The sequence below is a fragment of the Patella vulgata genome, chromosome 8 (genome assembly GCF_932274485.2).
Source record: "Patella vulgata chromosome 8, xgPatVulg1.2, whole genome shotgun sequence".
In the NCBI taxonomy this organism is placed as follows: domain Eukaryota; kingdom Metazoa; phylum Mollusca; class Gastropoda; family Patellidae; genus Patella; species Patella vulgata.
The window spans coordinates 45,280,779-45,297,538 of NC_065886.2; the positions used below are offsets into that span (position 1 = coordinate 45,280,779).

Consider the following 16,760-nt stretch of genomic DNA (forward strand, 5'->3'; position numbering starts at 1 on the left):
TCAGTCATTATAACTTCCTAAATCTGCCAAATTCTAGCGAACTTTGTATATTATTATCATAAATGAAATGAAATGAAATGGGGTTTAACGTCCTACTGTTCTGCTCCTAAACTGTGCTAATGAAGACGGGCATACGCCATACAGTGTGCTATGAGGGAAATTGTGCCCGGGCAGCGGCACTACGGCCTACTCTTATATCGAATTCCAACTGCCAAGTGATCTTTTACGTGCAAACCAATGTGTACACGGGACCTCGGTTTTTGTCCCATCCGAACGACTAGACAGCTGTCCTTATCAGGCCCTCCGTCCTGCATCGCTGACAAGTGGAAACGACGCTGGAAAATCTGGATGAACGTTCTCGGCCAATGCAGGGATCGAACATCCGAGCTCCAGGCTAGCAAGCCATCGTCTTACCCACTTAGCCACGTGATCCCCGTATATTATTATCGATCTCTAATTATATAGAAAGGGTCACCACGTATCATATATATAAATTGCTGTAAATAACTATGCCCATACCATTTGATTGTTTGTAAATATAGTCTACTCATTTGCATTCAAATTTGGAAATTAGCGAGTACAACTACCTCGCCCACAGTGATAATAAAGGTTCTTTTAGGGTTTATAAATATCTATTATCACAGATCAAGTTTAATAAGCCATTCGCTTTCACCGGCCGTCTTCATTAGCCCAGTCGGAGCAGAACAGTAGGACGTTAAACCCCATTTCATTCATTTCGCTTTCACCGAAAGAAGGTGAACAAATAAAAGAAGACAACATAGTAAATTATAATTAATTTATTAAATCCAAGCCCTATATTAATAACATATAAAATACAATATTTATATTTTGAACATAAAGATCGGAATTCCAGTTATGAAAGTTGCGATCCCATAGGTTCCAATGTATTGGTTTTAAGAATAATTAAAAAATTGTTTTTTTGTAAACCTCAACCTAAACACGTAGGTTAGATAATAAATGGAGATGTAAATAAATTTATTTAGACACATAATCATATTTATAAGCAATACCATTACACCATGGACAAGGTATTGAATTAGATTGAAGGATGTTTTACACATTTCAATTTTGACTGTGCTATCAACCTCGGTGAAAGCGAGTGTTAAGCCTCGTAAACAAATGAAAACATTTCAATCTCCCAACGAGAGAAAAATACAAACAAAAGGCACATTAGTACAGTTATCCATTTAACGAAAAAAATTGTGAGTGCGAAATTTTGTGTGCGAAATTGTGAGTGTTGTTAACTTAATCTAGTAAAAAGATGAGTTAAATAATTATTAATTAAAAAAGCAACATAACAGAAGGCAAAGGGGAAATATGTTATTTGAACACCAGCCAATTAAAGGGGCCTGTTTCACGAAATTTGAACTTAGATAAAATCCAAAACTTAGTAATTTGATTGAAAAATATTAGACTGATTTTAGTGCTTAGCCAATCAAAGTTGAAGTATCTACTAAAATTTGGATTTTACTGAACTCGCACAGTTGTTATAGTTTTAAATCATTTTTTAAAAACTATGAATATCATCATTTTTTAAAAAATATGAATATCATCATTTTTTAAAAACTATGAATATCATCATTTTTAAAAAAAACTATGAATATCACTATGAATATCATCATTTTTTAAAGAAACCATGAATATCATCATAACTATGAATATCATCATTATAATAACCATGAATATCATCATAACTATGAATATCATCATTACAATAACCATGAATATCATCATAACTATGAATTTCATCATTATAATCCGGTTTCCTCCCACTGCTAAAGACCCCTACGCACAAGCGAATTATGTAAATAAAATTAAACTATGTGTTAGTCCCGAAATGACCTAGTTTGTGTCGAGTGGACGTTAAAACCAAAGACAATTATGAAATGCACAGCATCAACTATTTTATAGTTACAATCTTGTTAAAATCAAATGTTCACCAATTACCTTCAATTAATTATAATCATTGTAATAGTTAGTTTTATATAACTGGGTAATGAGAACGGCATATATTATACCGCCGATGATGCCGACAACTATGGCAGCGAAAGATAAGTATCTGGCAGTTTTTCCTTCTGATGTAGCACGAATAAAGTCACCATCTCGGGTAGCATCTGCGGACTGAAATATATTGATAAAAATTCGAAAAAAAAACTTCAAGGAATTATAAGTTTGGACTACCAATAGAAAAATATTAACAAAGGTCCCAAACGCCCATCAGTTAAAAAGTACGCTGAGCTGTACCTGTATTAAGAAAATAAATGTCTATACGGTTTAAACACGCGAGATACGAACGAAAAGGTGAGCACTGATTATGGATAGGGTTCCCACTGCTTCACACGTTCATAGCCCAACAAGTTGCCGCCTGATACCCACCTGTAAAGGGGAAGGGGGGTTGAACGGATAAAAATCCCTTCCACAGCAAATCTAAAGCTTATAACCCTTACCGCTACAGCGTTATGTTATTCTCTAAAGTATTATTTGGCACGGATCGTTTACTTTATAAACAACTTTCAGACAATAATTCTATTTTATACTGTCATCAGTTTGGCTCGGTTCTTTACCCTTGCATAGAACTAGATAAGAAACCTCATCTCTCAACCCTCCGTGTTTCGAGATAAGAGATGGTGCTATATAGTTTGAACTGACACCCCCCCCCCCCAATGCTAAATACATCGGGATTCAAATAAGCAAAAATGACAGTTTTTTCTTCAAAACAACGATTATTGTTATTTATAACATTTCTGCCACATCCAACTACAATTAAGCATAAAATCCTGCCTGACACGGGTACAAATCCCCTCTTTTTAATTCTAGGCGATAATAGATTGATTTGTCCAACATTTTAAATTTGACGTCTTTAACACATAAAGGCAGGGCCTTGTGTACAAAAGTCAATCAAAGTGCTAACCCGATCCGAGACGCGCAGGAGTACTTCACCGTAATTATTATGAATGTCCGTATCAACTTTGATAAAAACAACGCTTCGTTTACTTTATTGTCAATATTGCTGATAAATGAAAGCTGTTTCAGTAGATTGGGCTATGTATGTGTCATAAGTTCTTATAGTATAAAATTAACTTATCTTTTAAGTTACATGCATTAATAAAGAAATTAAGTTTGCCAGGTGAAACTAAAGGCACTCTATCGTAGCTAAAACCAAGCACTTATATCTCAACGTTTTTAGTTACGTTCTCGTAGATAGCATAGAACATGATGTCATATTAAACTGTGCCGGATAATGGCTAAACGTATTCTCTCAATCCCCCACAAATTCATCATTCAAAACATAACTTACCCTCATGGAGAATATGATGGCAGCTATTCCCAATGGGAAGAAACAACACAAACACGTAAATATTGACAGACCCATATAATCACGTGGAGCTGATGTCACTATAATAGCAGATGTGGCGGGTTGATTGGAGACCTAAAACAGCAGAATATACATTCATTTTTGTTTTCAAATATTTGAAATGAACCATTGTTTGTGTTACGAATCGTTTGTTCATAGCCTTGCATGCCATGATGGTGAGTTAATAGAATTTTTATCGCCTCAGTCGCATCGATACCACTTAAAGTTGACCAATTATTGAATTTTTACAATTATGCAATACAAATTATAACTTTAGATCGAGCTACTTTCAAGCAATTCATCGACTTGGAGGGGTTCGATTTGAGCAATTGGTGTCAATATGAGTGGAGGCTATGGCGCTGCCTTGGGACAAGAAATTACTACACTTTATACTGGTCTAAAGGAATTTCTTGATACGACGTGTAAAGTAATGCGCAAATACATTTTGATTGGTGGACTCCAGATTGACCTACCAATCAATAGTGACCTACCGAATACACGTAACTAAAATAACATTCATTACGCTGAGCGGTTATTTATAATTCTACTTACCACAACATTCACATTGTTTGTACTCGTAGGAGCTTGTTGCCCGGGGCCATACTGGCCATACTGAGGCTGCTGGTTATACTGAGGGTGCTGGCCATAATGACCAGGGCCATAAGGAACTTGACCACCAGGGCCATACGGTGGTTGGTAGGCTGTATTTGGGGAATATGGTGGAGGTGGTGCGTTCATCGCTGGCTGATCATAACCATAGTTAGGACTGGACTGGGGGGCTGGGACGTTGTTGGCACTGCCTCCGGTAAAACCTTGAAGTTGTGTCGGTTGATCAATTGGTCGTTTATCGCCAGCTTGATCGTAACCATAATCCCCAGCATACTGGTTGGGTAGATTATTTTCTGGAAAAAAGTAAGAATGTTAAATATTAGACCCACATATAATTCGCAAATCTGGAACAAGGCACTTATTGTGACATGAAATGTCCCTGCAATCCCTCTCTTGTCGGACACAGAGATCTATCTTTTTCATTTTGTTTTATTGATATTTATACTGCTCGTCAGGCACAAGGTCAATTATCTGCGATATCACCTCGGCGGAAGTGGACGTAAAATACAAGTAACTCACACATACACACAAGGTCAAAACGTCAGGTACACAGTAGGACATCCGACTTGTAAATAACACTGAAGAATCGCAAGGAAGTTTATCGACCAACACCGGGATCGAATCCAGGACCTTCTGTTAGTAAGTCAGTACCTTAATAGCCGTGCCCCCCCCCCCAACAAAAAAAACCCCCACAAAATACTTGTAATAACAAAAGTCGTAAATAACGAGTGTCGGACCAATGGGCATTGATTTTCACAAATAACCAATGATATAGCAACACTAATACCCCTGTCGTGTATTGCTTTTATAAATTGTATTGTAGAAAGAGAGAGAGAGAGAGAGGGGGAGAAATGGGGTTTAACGTCCACTCGACAAACTAGGTCATTTCGGGACTAACATATGGTTCAATTTTATTTCCATAATTCGCTTGCGTGTGGGGATCTTTAGCAGTGGGAGGAAACCGGAGGACCCGGAGAAAACCCATGAGGTTGGACAGGCAAACCTACTCCTTGTCAACCGGGGATTCGAAACCACGCCAGTTGACTCAATGACAGACTTTATGATACAGCGCGCACGTGCTAACCATTCAGCCATCCAACACCCCTTGTTAAAAGAGAAAATCATTTAAAAGATTCAGCGATAACGTAAATGGGAGGTAACTCGAAACAAAAGCTCGCAGCAAGGGGATTAACCAATTTTCCGCTTTTGAAAATTGGCATCATTAGTGTAAATGGGTATAAAGAATAGTCCGAGAAAGCTTTCGCAATACCTCTGTGAAAATATTCTAAATTGGTCCTGGCAGAATGGTGATTTTTACTCAACATATTTTTTTTTAGCTTTATAATTTAAAAAAAATATTTTAGAATTAATTGCTAAAGAGCCAATTAACTCGCACCGATTTTTACCTTTCAGTGATTGTAGCGACCAAGCGAATATTCACTGCTGATGCGTTTGGCTATGAATTCTTAAAATTTGATCCATTGCAAATAAAGAGCGTGGGGGTCGATTAGTTCTACCAGTCTGTTAACTAACTTCTCGAGTCATTATATTTTCTGTTCACGATTTTGTGGTCAGTCTCAAAGATGACATTAAACCTCGATGCATGGCCCAATTTGGCCTTCATCATGTGTAAACGCCGTTTCATTTATTATCCATTAGGTCTATACATTTTATTTGAGAAAGGTCATTGTTAGATCTATACATTTTATTTGAGAAAGGTCATTTGTGCACATTAAGAATGATACATTCTTTTTGAGTATGGTCATTTGTACACCATGATTGTTTGCCTTGTCCACACCCGTTTCGATCAGTAGGATTTCACACATAAGATTGTTTTCTAACTGAATATACTTTTTAAATATCAATCGAATATAAATATGTATTGTGTTGGGGTTTTCTGTGGGATATACTTTAACGTTATCTATGTACATTTTATTTACAATACATACTATTTATATCTCTATATATTTTTGGCTATAGCAATCTCTGCTTCGCCTGTAATAAAGTTCTATACGATCGAGTGTTGATATTTTACATTGTGCAGTAGTTAGACCTCGAATCTTTTAAACATATTTCCATTAAAAAAAACATAAAGGCCTACATTCAAATTACAGAATAAATTTATAAGAACTATTTATTTTATTTAAAACCTTTTAGTCTGTATGACTTTACCCAAATCAACATGGCCGCCTTGTTTATTAAAAAACAGCTATGAGTCTATTTTAGTCATCTAGTTAGTCTATTACACTCTTTGTTTAAAAAGCCAATAATTAATAACTTTAACAGATAAACTCTTATCATAAATAGAATAATAATAGTACATCTTACCGGCCATGGTTAATTTATAGGAGAATTCGAGGAACACAGACTATTTCAGCTTATTGTGATCTCGTAACCTTGTCAAACAGGATGTAAAAAAACGAGAATCCCATATGACAAAATATTGCTCAATAATATTTAACGACATTTAAGTACAGATCCCACGAGCTGGAATTTTTCGCTCGAATTCAATAGAATGATTCTACCAGTAAACAATTGCTGTAAAACGCCACACACACACACACACACACACAAATAGAAGATCCGAATGACTTTCCGCAACATTCGTCTTCAAATGAAACCGCTTCTAATTATTATAACGTACATTTTATTTCCTGGTAAATCGTCAACTGTGTCGTATATTATTATATACCATCCACATTTCAGTTAAACCCATTCTTTAGTGATTTGAATGGCTCGGTTTTAATGCTTCTTCATAATTCAGAGTTTAAATAGTTGGCTTCTGCTATTCACCCCTAAGCCATTTGCCTTCTATATTTGATGTTCATGTTTTAACAACTACAAATATCTTTCAGTCACGACTTAGTGTAGTGTGTATAACCCCCAATGAAAACCGTTCATGCGTATAAGTGCAGTATTATTTATGTACCAGGACGTACTTCAAAACGTATACCCATTTTATTCAAACCAGTTGTAGTGTAATATAATTGCATACCCGAAAGCCTTATACAATTAAATAAATATTATGCTTTATATATACTTTAAATATAGACGAGATATGAATTAGACATTTATTTACATGCCAAGCCCATAATCTTGACCATAGGATGGTTGTACGTACAAACAGCCATAACTTCGCTCAGTACACAATTTAAAGTGGAATAATTGAAAACATATTGTATCTATATCATTCACATGTGGTACAATACTGATGGTTGATGACTTACTGCAAATTAATTGAAGAAAAAATTTAACGTGTATGGAGGACATCGACGGCGAATTAATTGAAACAATTTAATTGAATCAATTAATTGACGGATCAAAGTTCCTTTGATATTTATTAACGGCTCGTCAATTAAATATACCGTGTGTACTAGTGCCAGAGATGCTTTTATCTCTAAGTTTTCGATCAGATTGAAAATTGACGCTAATTACATTGATCGTGTGTGGGCAAGGTCAATTTCATCAATTAATTGATATTGAACGTGTATGGGCCGCTTAACATTGTACATGTTTTTAAAAAAGACGGTCAACTTGTTTTACCGAATTGAGAAATCACATCCCATTCACCTGAGTTAATATGAACAAATTTGCAATATGTCCCGTCTTGTGCGTAGACGCGTACACGCATTTTTCATTCAGAATCGAATTTCGTATTCTTCTAAACTTATTTCTTCCCATCTTGCCCAATTTGCATCGTTCAGTTTATTTTTCATTAATTGTATCACGCGTCCTTTATAATCATATTCCGAGAGACCGTTACATATTGCTTTTACTGACACAAGAAAGAAAATGTTCAAGAAATATAGCCTTCGCAATACAGGATAGGAGCTTAACTTTCAACCAAGAAGCATTGTTTAAAATGGGTGACAACCGATTCTTATGGATTGAAAATAAATTTATTCTAAAGTTTGTTGCCTAAATTACGACCGGGGGGGGGGGGGCAAATCTGATTCAGTGATCATATTGGCTGTCAAAATAATAGTCAGTAATAATTCAGTTTCCGTCAAACGTATGCGCATTTAAACTACTGGGTCAGCCTCAATTCGTCTACTTTAAACTAAGCAAAGGACCTCGGATTTTACGTACCATCCGCACGACGAGACAGCTAATCTTGTCAAACCCTCCGTCTTGCACCATGAAGAAGGCCATACCCTGAAGACGAATGTTGCAGAAAGTCATTCGGACCTTTTATTTTTTTTATTTTCTTTTTGTTTTGTGTGTGGCGTTTTACAGCAATTAGAATCATTCTATTGAATTCGAGCGAAAAATTCCAGCTCGTGGGATCTGTACTTAAATGTCGTTAAATATTATTGAGCAATGCTTTTTGACATACGGGATTCTAGTTTTTACATCCTGTTTGACAAGGTTACGAGATCATAATAAGCTGAAATAGCCTGTGTTCATCGAATTCTCCTATAAATTAACCATGGCCGGTAAGATGTACTATTATTATACTATTACTGATAAAAGTTTATCTAGTTAAAGTTATTAATTATAAGTTGTTTAAACAAAGAGTGTAATAGACTAACTAGATGACTAAAATAGACTCATAGCTGTTTTTTTAATAAACAAGGCGGCCATGTTGATTTGGGTAAAGTCATACAGACTTAAACTTTTTAAATAAAATAAATAGTTCTTCTAAATTTATTCTGTTATTTGAATGTAGGCCTTTATGTTTTTTTTAATGGAAATATGTTTAAAAGATTCGAGGTCTAACTACTGCACGATGTAAAATATCAACATTCGATCGTATAGAACTTTATTACAGGCGAAGCAGAGTTTGCTATAGCCACAAATATATAGAGATATAAATAGTATGTATTGTAAATAAAATGTACACAGATAACGTTAAAGTATATCCCACAGAAAACCCCAACACAATACATATTTATATTCGATTGATATTTAAAAAGTATATTCAGTTAGAAACCACAAGCTTCTTATATGTGAAATCCTACTGATCGAAACGGGTGTGGACAAAGCAAACAATCATGGTGTACAAATGACAGTACTCAAAACGAATATATCATTCTCATGATGTACAAATAATCTCACGATGACCTTTCTCGAATAAAATTAATAGACCTCAAGGACAATAAATGAAGCGGCGTTTACACATGATGAAGGCCAAATTGGGTCATGCATCGTCATCTTTGAAACTGACCGCAAAATATAATGACTCTAGAGGTAATTAACAGACCGGTGAAACCCGCTAATCGACCCCGACGCCCTTTATTTGCAATGGATCAAATTTCTGCGAGTCAATTGGTTCTTTAGCAAATTAATTCTAAAATATTTTTTTAAATAATTAAGATAAAAAAAAAATATGTTGGAAATATTTCTGCAAGGCGTAAAATGACTAAAAATCACCATTCTGCCAGGACCAATTCCGAATATTTTCACAGAGGTAATGCGAAAGCCTTCTCAGACTATTCTTTATACACATTTACTCTAATGATGCCAATTTGAAAAAAGCGGAAAATTAGTTAATACCGTTGCTGTAGGCTTTTGTTTCGAGTTACCTCCCATTTACGTTATCGCTGAATCTTTTAAATGTTTTTCTGTTTCTACAATACAATTTATGAAAGCAATACACGACAGAAGTATCAGTGTTGCTATATTATTGGTTATTTGTGAAAATCAATGCCCATTGGTCCGACACTCGTTGTTTACGACTTTAGATTATTACAAGTTTTTTGTGGGGGGGGGGGGGGCACGGCTATTGAGGCACTGACTTACTTCGAGAAGGTCCTTGATTCGATCCGGGTGTTGATCGATAAACTTCCTTGCGATTCTTCAGTGTTATTTACAAGTCGGATGTCCTACTGTGTACCTTGTGTGTGTGTGTATGTGTGAGTTAGTTGTATTTTACGTCCGCTTCCACCGAGGTGATATCGCAGATAATTGACCTTGTGCCTGACGAGCAGTATAAATATCAATAAAACAAAATGAAAAAGATAGATCTCTGTGTCCGACACCAGAGGGGTTGCCGGGACATTTCATGTGACAATAAGTGCCTTGTTCCAGATTTGCGAATCATCTGTGGGTCTTATATTCAACATTCTTACTTTTTTCCAGAAAATAATCTACCCAATCAGTATGCTGGGGATTATGGTTACGATCAAGCTGGCGATAAACGACCAATTGATCACCTGACACAAGTCCAAGGTGTTACCGGAGTCAGTACCAACACCGTCCCAGCACCCCAGTCCAGTCCTAACTATGGTTATGATCAGCCAGGGATGAACGCACCACCACCACCATATTCCCCAAATAAAGCCTACCAACCACCGTATGGCCCTGGTCAGTATGGCCAGTATGGCCCCGGGCAACAAGCTCCTACGAGTATTAACAATGTGAATGTTGTGGTAAGAAGAATTATACATAACCGCTCAGCGTAATGAATGTTATTTTAGTTACGTGTATTCGGTAGGTCACTATTGATTGGTAGGTCAATCTGGAGTCCACCAATCAAAATGTATTTGCGCATTACTTTACACGTCGTATCAAGAAATTCCTTTAGACCAGGATAGAGTGTAGTAATTTCATGTCCAAAGGCGGCGCAATAGTCTCCACTCATAGTGACACCAATTGCTCAAATATAAGCCCTCCAAGTCGATGAGTCGCTTGAAAGTAGCTCGATCTAAAGTTATAATTTGTATTATACAATTGTTAAAATTCAATAATTAGTCAACCCGTAACTGGTATCGATGCGACTGAGGCGATACAAATTCTATTAACTCACCATCAATCATGGCATGCAAGGCTATGAACAAACGATTTGATGCGATAGTCCGACTTGGGGAGGGGGTGGGGGTATAACAAAGACTTCGATGGACAATCACATTTATTCAACTAATTACAATTCATGATATATTCAAAAGCATGAAGCACACAAAACAACCAATCTGAATATAGCGTATTCCAATTTCACCAATTTGTAACAGAAACACAGTTCGTTTCAAAATACGACTACGAAGTACGATTCGAATAAAATGGAAGTAGGTAGATATTTTAATTTGTGAAGTAAACAAATTTAAACTTTGTCGATTTGATGGTATTGCAGTGTTTATATTACTCGTATTATTTACACATAAGAATTCACCACTCTTCGTTTTTATTTAAATTAGTGTAAGTGTATTATGGGCTTAGTTGGTAAATAGAATTAGCGGGAAGACCTTAAATCAACGATCTGGATTCAAACCGTAAATACCAAGTTACAGAGTAGAGTAACGGTACATAAACTTTGCCAGGGAAAGGCGGCAAATAATGGTACATTGATGTCATTGTAGGTCAGAAAACTGTTCCATGGGGGTAATGCGAAAGTCTTCTTTTACCACTGTGTGAATGACCTTTAGGAACTTAATTTGCAGAAGAAAAAGGGTTAATATCGAGATCTAATTAACTTGCTCCGATGTCATCCCTCTCGGTGACCTTAGCGAATATTTACTGCGGATCAGTTTGGTAGATCAGGTGTCCCCATAAAAGAATAAAATGTAAATGTCAATACAATTTTAAAATTTAAACAACACTTTGACGAAGATTATAACCGTGGCCTGCTAGATTGTTTTATTTTATTAAGCATGTAGCATAAGAAGCCGTTAGATCAAAATAAGTCTTCTTCACATTACTTGTATAATGAACTGTATGTAGCTGTAGAAAACTATGTCACGTCATGCGCGTTGTGACAAATTTAGAGTGGAATATTTGAACACAAAAATGAATGTATATTCTGATGTTTTAGGTCTCAAATCAACCCGCCACATCTGCTATTATAGTGACATCAGCTCCACGTGATTATATGGGTCTGTCAGTATTTACGTGCTTGTGTTGTTTCTGCCCACTGGGACTAGCTGCAATGATATACTCCTTTAGGGTAAGTTATCTTTTGTCCGATGACTTTGTGGGGGATTGAGGGAAGTCGTTTGACCATTATCCGGTGCAGTTTCACATGACGCAATGTTCTAGCTAGCTACAAGAACGTAGCTAAAAACGTTGAGATATACAGATGTGCTTGTTTTTTTTAGCTACGATTGGGTGCCTTTAGTGTATGTACACCATTAGAACTTATTACACTTACGCATCCCAATCTACTGAAACAAGTTTCATTTATCAGCAATATTGACAAAGTAAATCAAGCGGTTTTTTTATCAAAATTGATACAGACATAGTTACGGGGTAGTACTCATGCGCAACCCGGAACAGGTTGGTACTTTGATTGGCTATTGTACACGAGGCCCTGCCTTTATGTGTTAAAGATGTCAAATTTAAAATGTCGGACAAAGCAATCTATTATCGCTTCAATTTAAAAAGAGGAGATTTGTACCCATGGCAGGTAGAGTGTTATGCTTAATTGTAGTTGGATGTGGCAGAAATGTTATAAATAACAATAATCAATCGTTGTTTTGAAGAAAAAAATTGTCAATTTTGCTTATTTGAATCCCGATGTGATTAGTGTTGGGGGGTTGCCAGTGTTGGGGGGTTGCCAGGGGGTTGCCAGTGTTGGGGGGTTGCCAGTGTTGGGGGGGTTGCCAGTGTTGGGGGGTGGCCAGTGTTGGGGGGGGTTGCCAGTGTTGGGGGGTTGCCAGTGTTGGGGGGTTGCTATTGTTGGGGGGGGGGTTGCCAGTGTTGGGGGGTTGCCAGTGTTGGGGGGTTGCCAGTGTTGGGGGGGTTGCCAGTGTTGGGGGGTTGCCAGTGTTGGGGGGTTGCTATTGTTGGGGGGTTGCCATTGTTGGGGGGTTGCCAGTGTTGGGGGGTTGCTATTGTTGGGGGGTTGCCAGTGTTGGGGGGTTGCCAGTGTTGGGGGGGGGGGGGGTTGCCAATGTTGGGGGGGGGGGGGGGGTTGCCAATGTTGGGGGGGGGGGGGGTTGCCAGTGTTGGGGAGTTGCTATTGTTGGGGGGTTGCCATTGTTGGGGGGTTGCCAGTGTTGGGGGGTTGCCAGTGTGGGGGGTTGCTATTGTTGGGGGGTTGCCAGTGATGGGGGGTTGCCAGTGTTGGGGGGTTGCTATTGTTGGGGGGGTTGCCAGTGTTGGGGGGTTGCCAGTGTTGGGGGGGTTGCCAGTGTTGGGGGGTTGCTATTGTTGGGGGGTTGCCAGTGTTGGGGGGTTGCCAGTGTTGGGGGGGTTGCCAGTGTTGGGGGGTTGCCAGTGTTGGGGGAGTTGCCAATGTTGGGGGGCAGTGTTGGGGGGGGGGGTGCCAGTGTTGGGGGGTTGCCATTGTTGGGGGGTTGCCAGTGTTGGGGGGTTGCCAGTGTGGGGGGTTGCTATTGTTGGGGGGCTGCCAGTGTTGGGGGGTTGCCAGTGTTGGGGGGTTGCTATTGTTGGGGGGTTGCCAGTGTTGGGGGGGGGGGGGTGCCAGTGTTGGGGGGTTGCTATTGTTGGGGGGTTGCCAGTGTTGGGGGGGTTGCCAGTGTTGGGGGGGTTGCCAGTGTTGGGGGGTTGCCAGTGTTGGGGGGTTGCTATTGTTGGGGGGTTGCCATTGTTGGGGGGTTGCCAGTGTTGGGGGGTTGCCAGTGTTGGGGGGGGGGGGGCAGTGTTGGGGGGTTGCAAGTGTTGGGGGGTTGTCAGTGTTGGGGGGTTGCTAGTGTTGGGGGGTTGCCAGTGTTGGGGGGCCAGTTGAAGCTATAAAGCACCATCTGTTATCTCGAAACACGGAGGGCTGCGAGATGAGGTTTCTTATCTCTATGCATACGCAAAGAACCGAGACAAACTGATGACACTATACAGCAATCATGGCAAAGCATAAATGCATATACCAAGGTCGTGGTCATCTGGAGGTTACAATTGTTGTCTGAATTAGATGTATTAAAGATCAACAGATCTTGGATGAGATCGGTGCGTATCAGACGGCAACTTCTTGAGTTATGACCCAGCCATTTACGCAAAATTTGTGAAGGCGAAGCATTGGGGTCATAAAAGGACGAACCCTATCCATAATACGTGTTCCTCGAACTTTCGTTCCTTATGGTCCTTAGCCGAAATCTTGTGTACGCGATAGGGGCCGCAGATAATCTCCATCCATCCGTTACAAAAGTTGTGCGTATGTTGCGTGTTTAACGCGTGTAGACATTCATTTTCTTATTCCAGGTACAGCGCCTCAGCGTACTTTTTAACCGATCTATTTGTAGTCCAAACTTAGAATTCTTTAAAATCTGAGGGGGTTTTTCGAATGATATTTTTATCAATATGTTTCAGTCCGCAACTGCTACCCGAGATGGTGACTTTATTCGTGCAAGATCAGAAGCAGCAACAGCAAGAAACTTATCTTTCGCTGCCATAGTTGTTGGAATCATCGGCGGTATAATATATGCCGTTCTCATCACGAAGTTTCATGACAATTATAAAACTAACTATTATTACAATGATTATAATAATGGAGAGTAATTGACATTTGATTTTAATAAGATTGTAATTATAACTTAGTTGATGCTGTACATTTCATAATAATTGTCTTTGATTTTAATTATAGCTATTATAATGATGATATTCATGATTGCTTTTGAATTTAATTATAGTTATTATAACGATGATATTCATAGTTATTTTAATGATAATGTTCAGTAGTTTTATTTATGTTAACTAGACAGCCCATGCCTAATAACTATATCCATTTTAAGATGTTAGTATAGAATTCAGTCCCTCTTTGATTCGCCATATTAAGTATCACTGGCTTTAAATCTTTGTGTATGAGTCCTGATTTTATATCACCACATAAAGTCTGTAGTCCAGACTTTATCCAGTTAACATATTTCCCCATTGCCTTCATAATTAATAATTAATTAACTCACCTTTTCACAACGTAATTAGAACAGATTTAACAGATTTCACAATTTCGTACTCACTCACAATTTCGCACTAACATTTTTTTCTTTAAATGGATAAGTGTACTAATGTGCTTTTTGTTTGTATTTTTCTCTTGTTGGGAGATTAAAATGATTTCGTTTGTTTGCGAGACTCAACACCGCTTCCACCGAGGCTGATAGCACAGTTAAAATTATAATGTGTAAAACATTCTTTAATCTAGCTTAATTTACAATACCTTGTCCATGGTGTAATGGTATTGCTTATAAATATGAATGATATGTTTAAACAGATCTACAGGATAGAGGTCCATTTGTTATATAACCCACGTTTTTTTGGTTGGGCTTTATAAATAAACAATTTCTTAATTATTGTTAAAACCAATACATTGAAACCTATTGGATTGTAACTGTTGTTATTACACAGCAAATTCAGTTGTAGAGACATTTATAACTGGAATTATTTTATTTTATATGTTATTAATATACATGTTTCCAGAGCTTGGCTTTTAATAAAATAATTATAATTAATTATAATTTACTATGCTTTTTTGTTTTAGTTGTTCACCGTCTTTCGGTGAAAGCGCCCTTCAGTGATGCAGGACGGAGGGGCTGTCTGGTCGTTCGGATGGGACGAAAAACCGAGGTCCCGTGTACACATTGGCGTGCACGTAAAAGATCCCTTGGCAGTTGGAATTCGATATAAGAGTAGGCCGTAGTGCCGCTGTCTGGGCAAAATTTCCCTCATAGCACACTGTATGGCGTATGCCCGTCTTCATTAGACCAGGTTAGGAGCAGAACAGTAGGACGTTAAACTCCATTTCATTTCATTTCGGTGAAAGCGAAATGAAACGTAATGGAGTTTAACGTCCTACTGTTCTGCCCCGAATGGGCTAATAAAGACGGCCGGTGAAAGCGAATGGCTTATTAAACTTGATCTGTGAAAATAGATATTTATAAACCCTAAAAGAACCTTTATTATCACTGTGGGCGAGGTAGTTGTACTCGCTAATTTCCAAGCACCTAATCCTGTTTCCATTGTAGGATGTCCGCGAAGCTGTTTTTTGTACTCTTCGGATTCTTGCGGTGTAAGTAGGGACAGGGTATGTTTACTCTTTTAATAAACGCATACCATCTGTTAATATATAATGCGTATATGGCGGTCAAATGGGTCAATTTTATGGAAAACTATAACTGTATATCTAAAAAACAGACGCCAAATGTCTCAAGATGTATGTCAGCTCAGTTTGACTACTAGTCATCTATACATATTTAATTATTAGTGTCACAATCTTATCCATTGAAACGCAATAACGGTACTGGTTAAAACAAGTAGCATGAAAAACATTCATGAACTAAACTTAAAGGAGCTAAATCGCTAATATTTGGGACCTAGAAATTGACAAAAATGGGTCGCAACGTATATAATAATGTAATATGAATGTAAATAAACTGATTTACATTCAGTCGTTTCCGTTTTTACTCTAATTTCAAAGCAGTTATGTTCGGCGAAATACGCCAGAAGTCTCAATCGAATGGCAATCTCTAGCGCCTGGTTATTCCAGTCTACACTGATAGTATTTATTGCACATGCTTTCCAGATAAGAATATGGGGTCACCGTTTGACATGACTTGTGGAATATGTCTAACCTCGTTCTTCCGAGTCGCTTGTTACAAATTGCGCTGAAATGCATCATGGTACACGATTCGTGTACCAATCGTAAAATGTTTATTTTGTCATAAATATTGAATATCAGAATCCCAGATTTCCCCGGTAAGATCACAACACCAATGTTGATTAAAATTGACAAATAATTCGTGTTTTCATTGTCGAAGGTTTTGGATGATACTGAGTTAGAGACTTAGCTACTTTAACCTGAATACAATAGAATAGAATAACTACAATTATATTTTAAAATGTGCGATTCTTTACAAAATTATTGTCAACAGTTGGAGATTTATCTACAATTCTG

At 37.9% G+C, this 16,760-nt stretch overlaps 2 long non-coding RNA genes across 2 annotated transcripts; one reads left to right on the forward strand and one right to left on the reverse strand.

Moving 5' to 3' along the window:
• Positions 1–782: 782 nt before the first annotated feature.
• Positions 783–6,471, reverse strand: LOC126830768 (uncharacterized). Its single transcript, XR_007683969.2, has 4 exons — positions 6,314–6,471; positions 3,929–4,278; positions 3,320–3,451; positions 783–2,142 (listed from the first exon to the last, which is right to left on the reverse strand). It is a non-coding gene; the product is annotated as an uncharacterized LOC126830768 (long non-coding RNA).
• Positions 6,472–8,264: 1,793 nt separating this feature from the next.
• Positions 8,265–15,318, forward strand: LOC126830770 (uncharacterized). Its single transcript, XR_007683972.2, has 4 exons — positions 8,265–8,421; positions 10,067–10,356; positions 11,733–11,864; positions 14,183–15,318. It is a non-coding gene; the product is annotated as an uncharacterized LOC126830770 (long non-coding RNA).
• Positions 15,319–16,760: the final 1,442 nt, after the last annotated feature.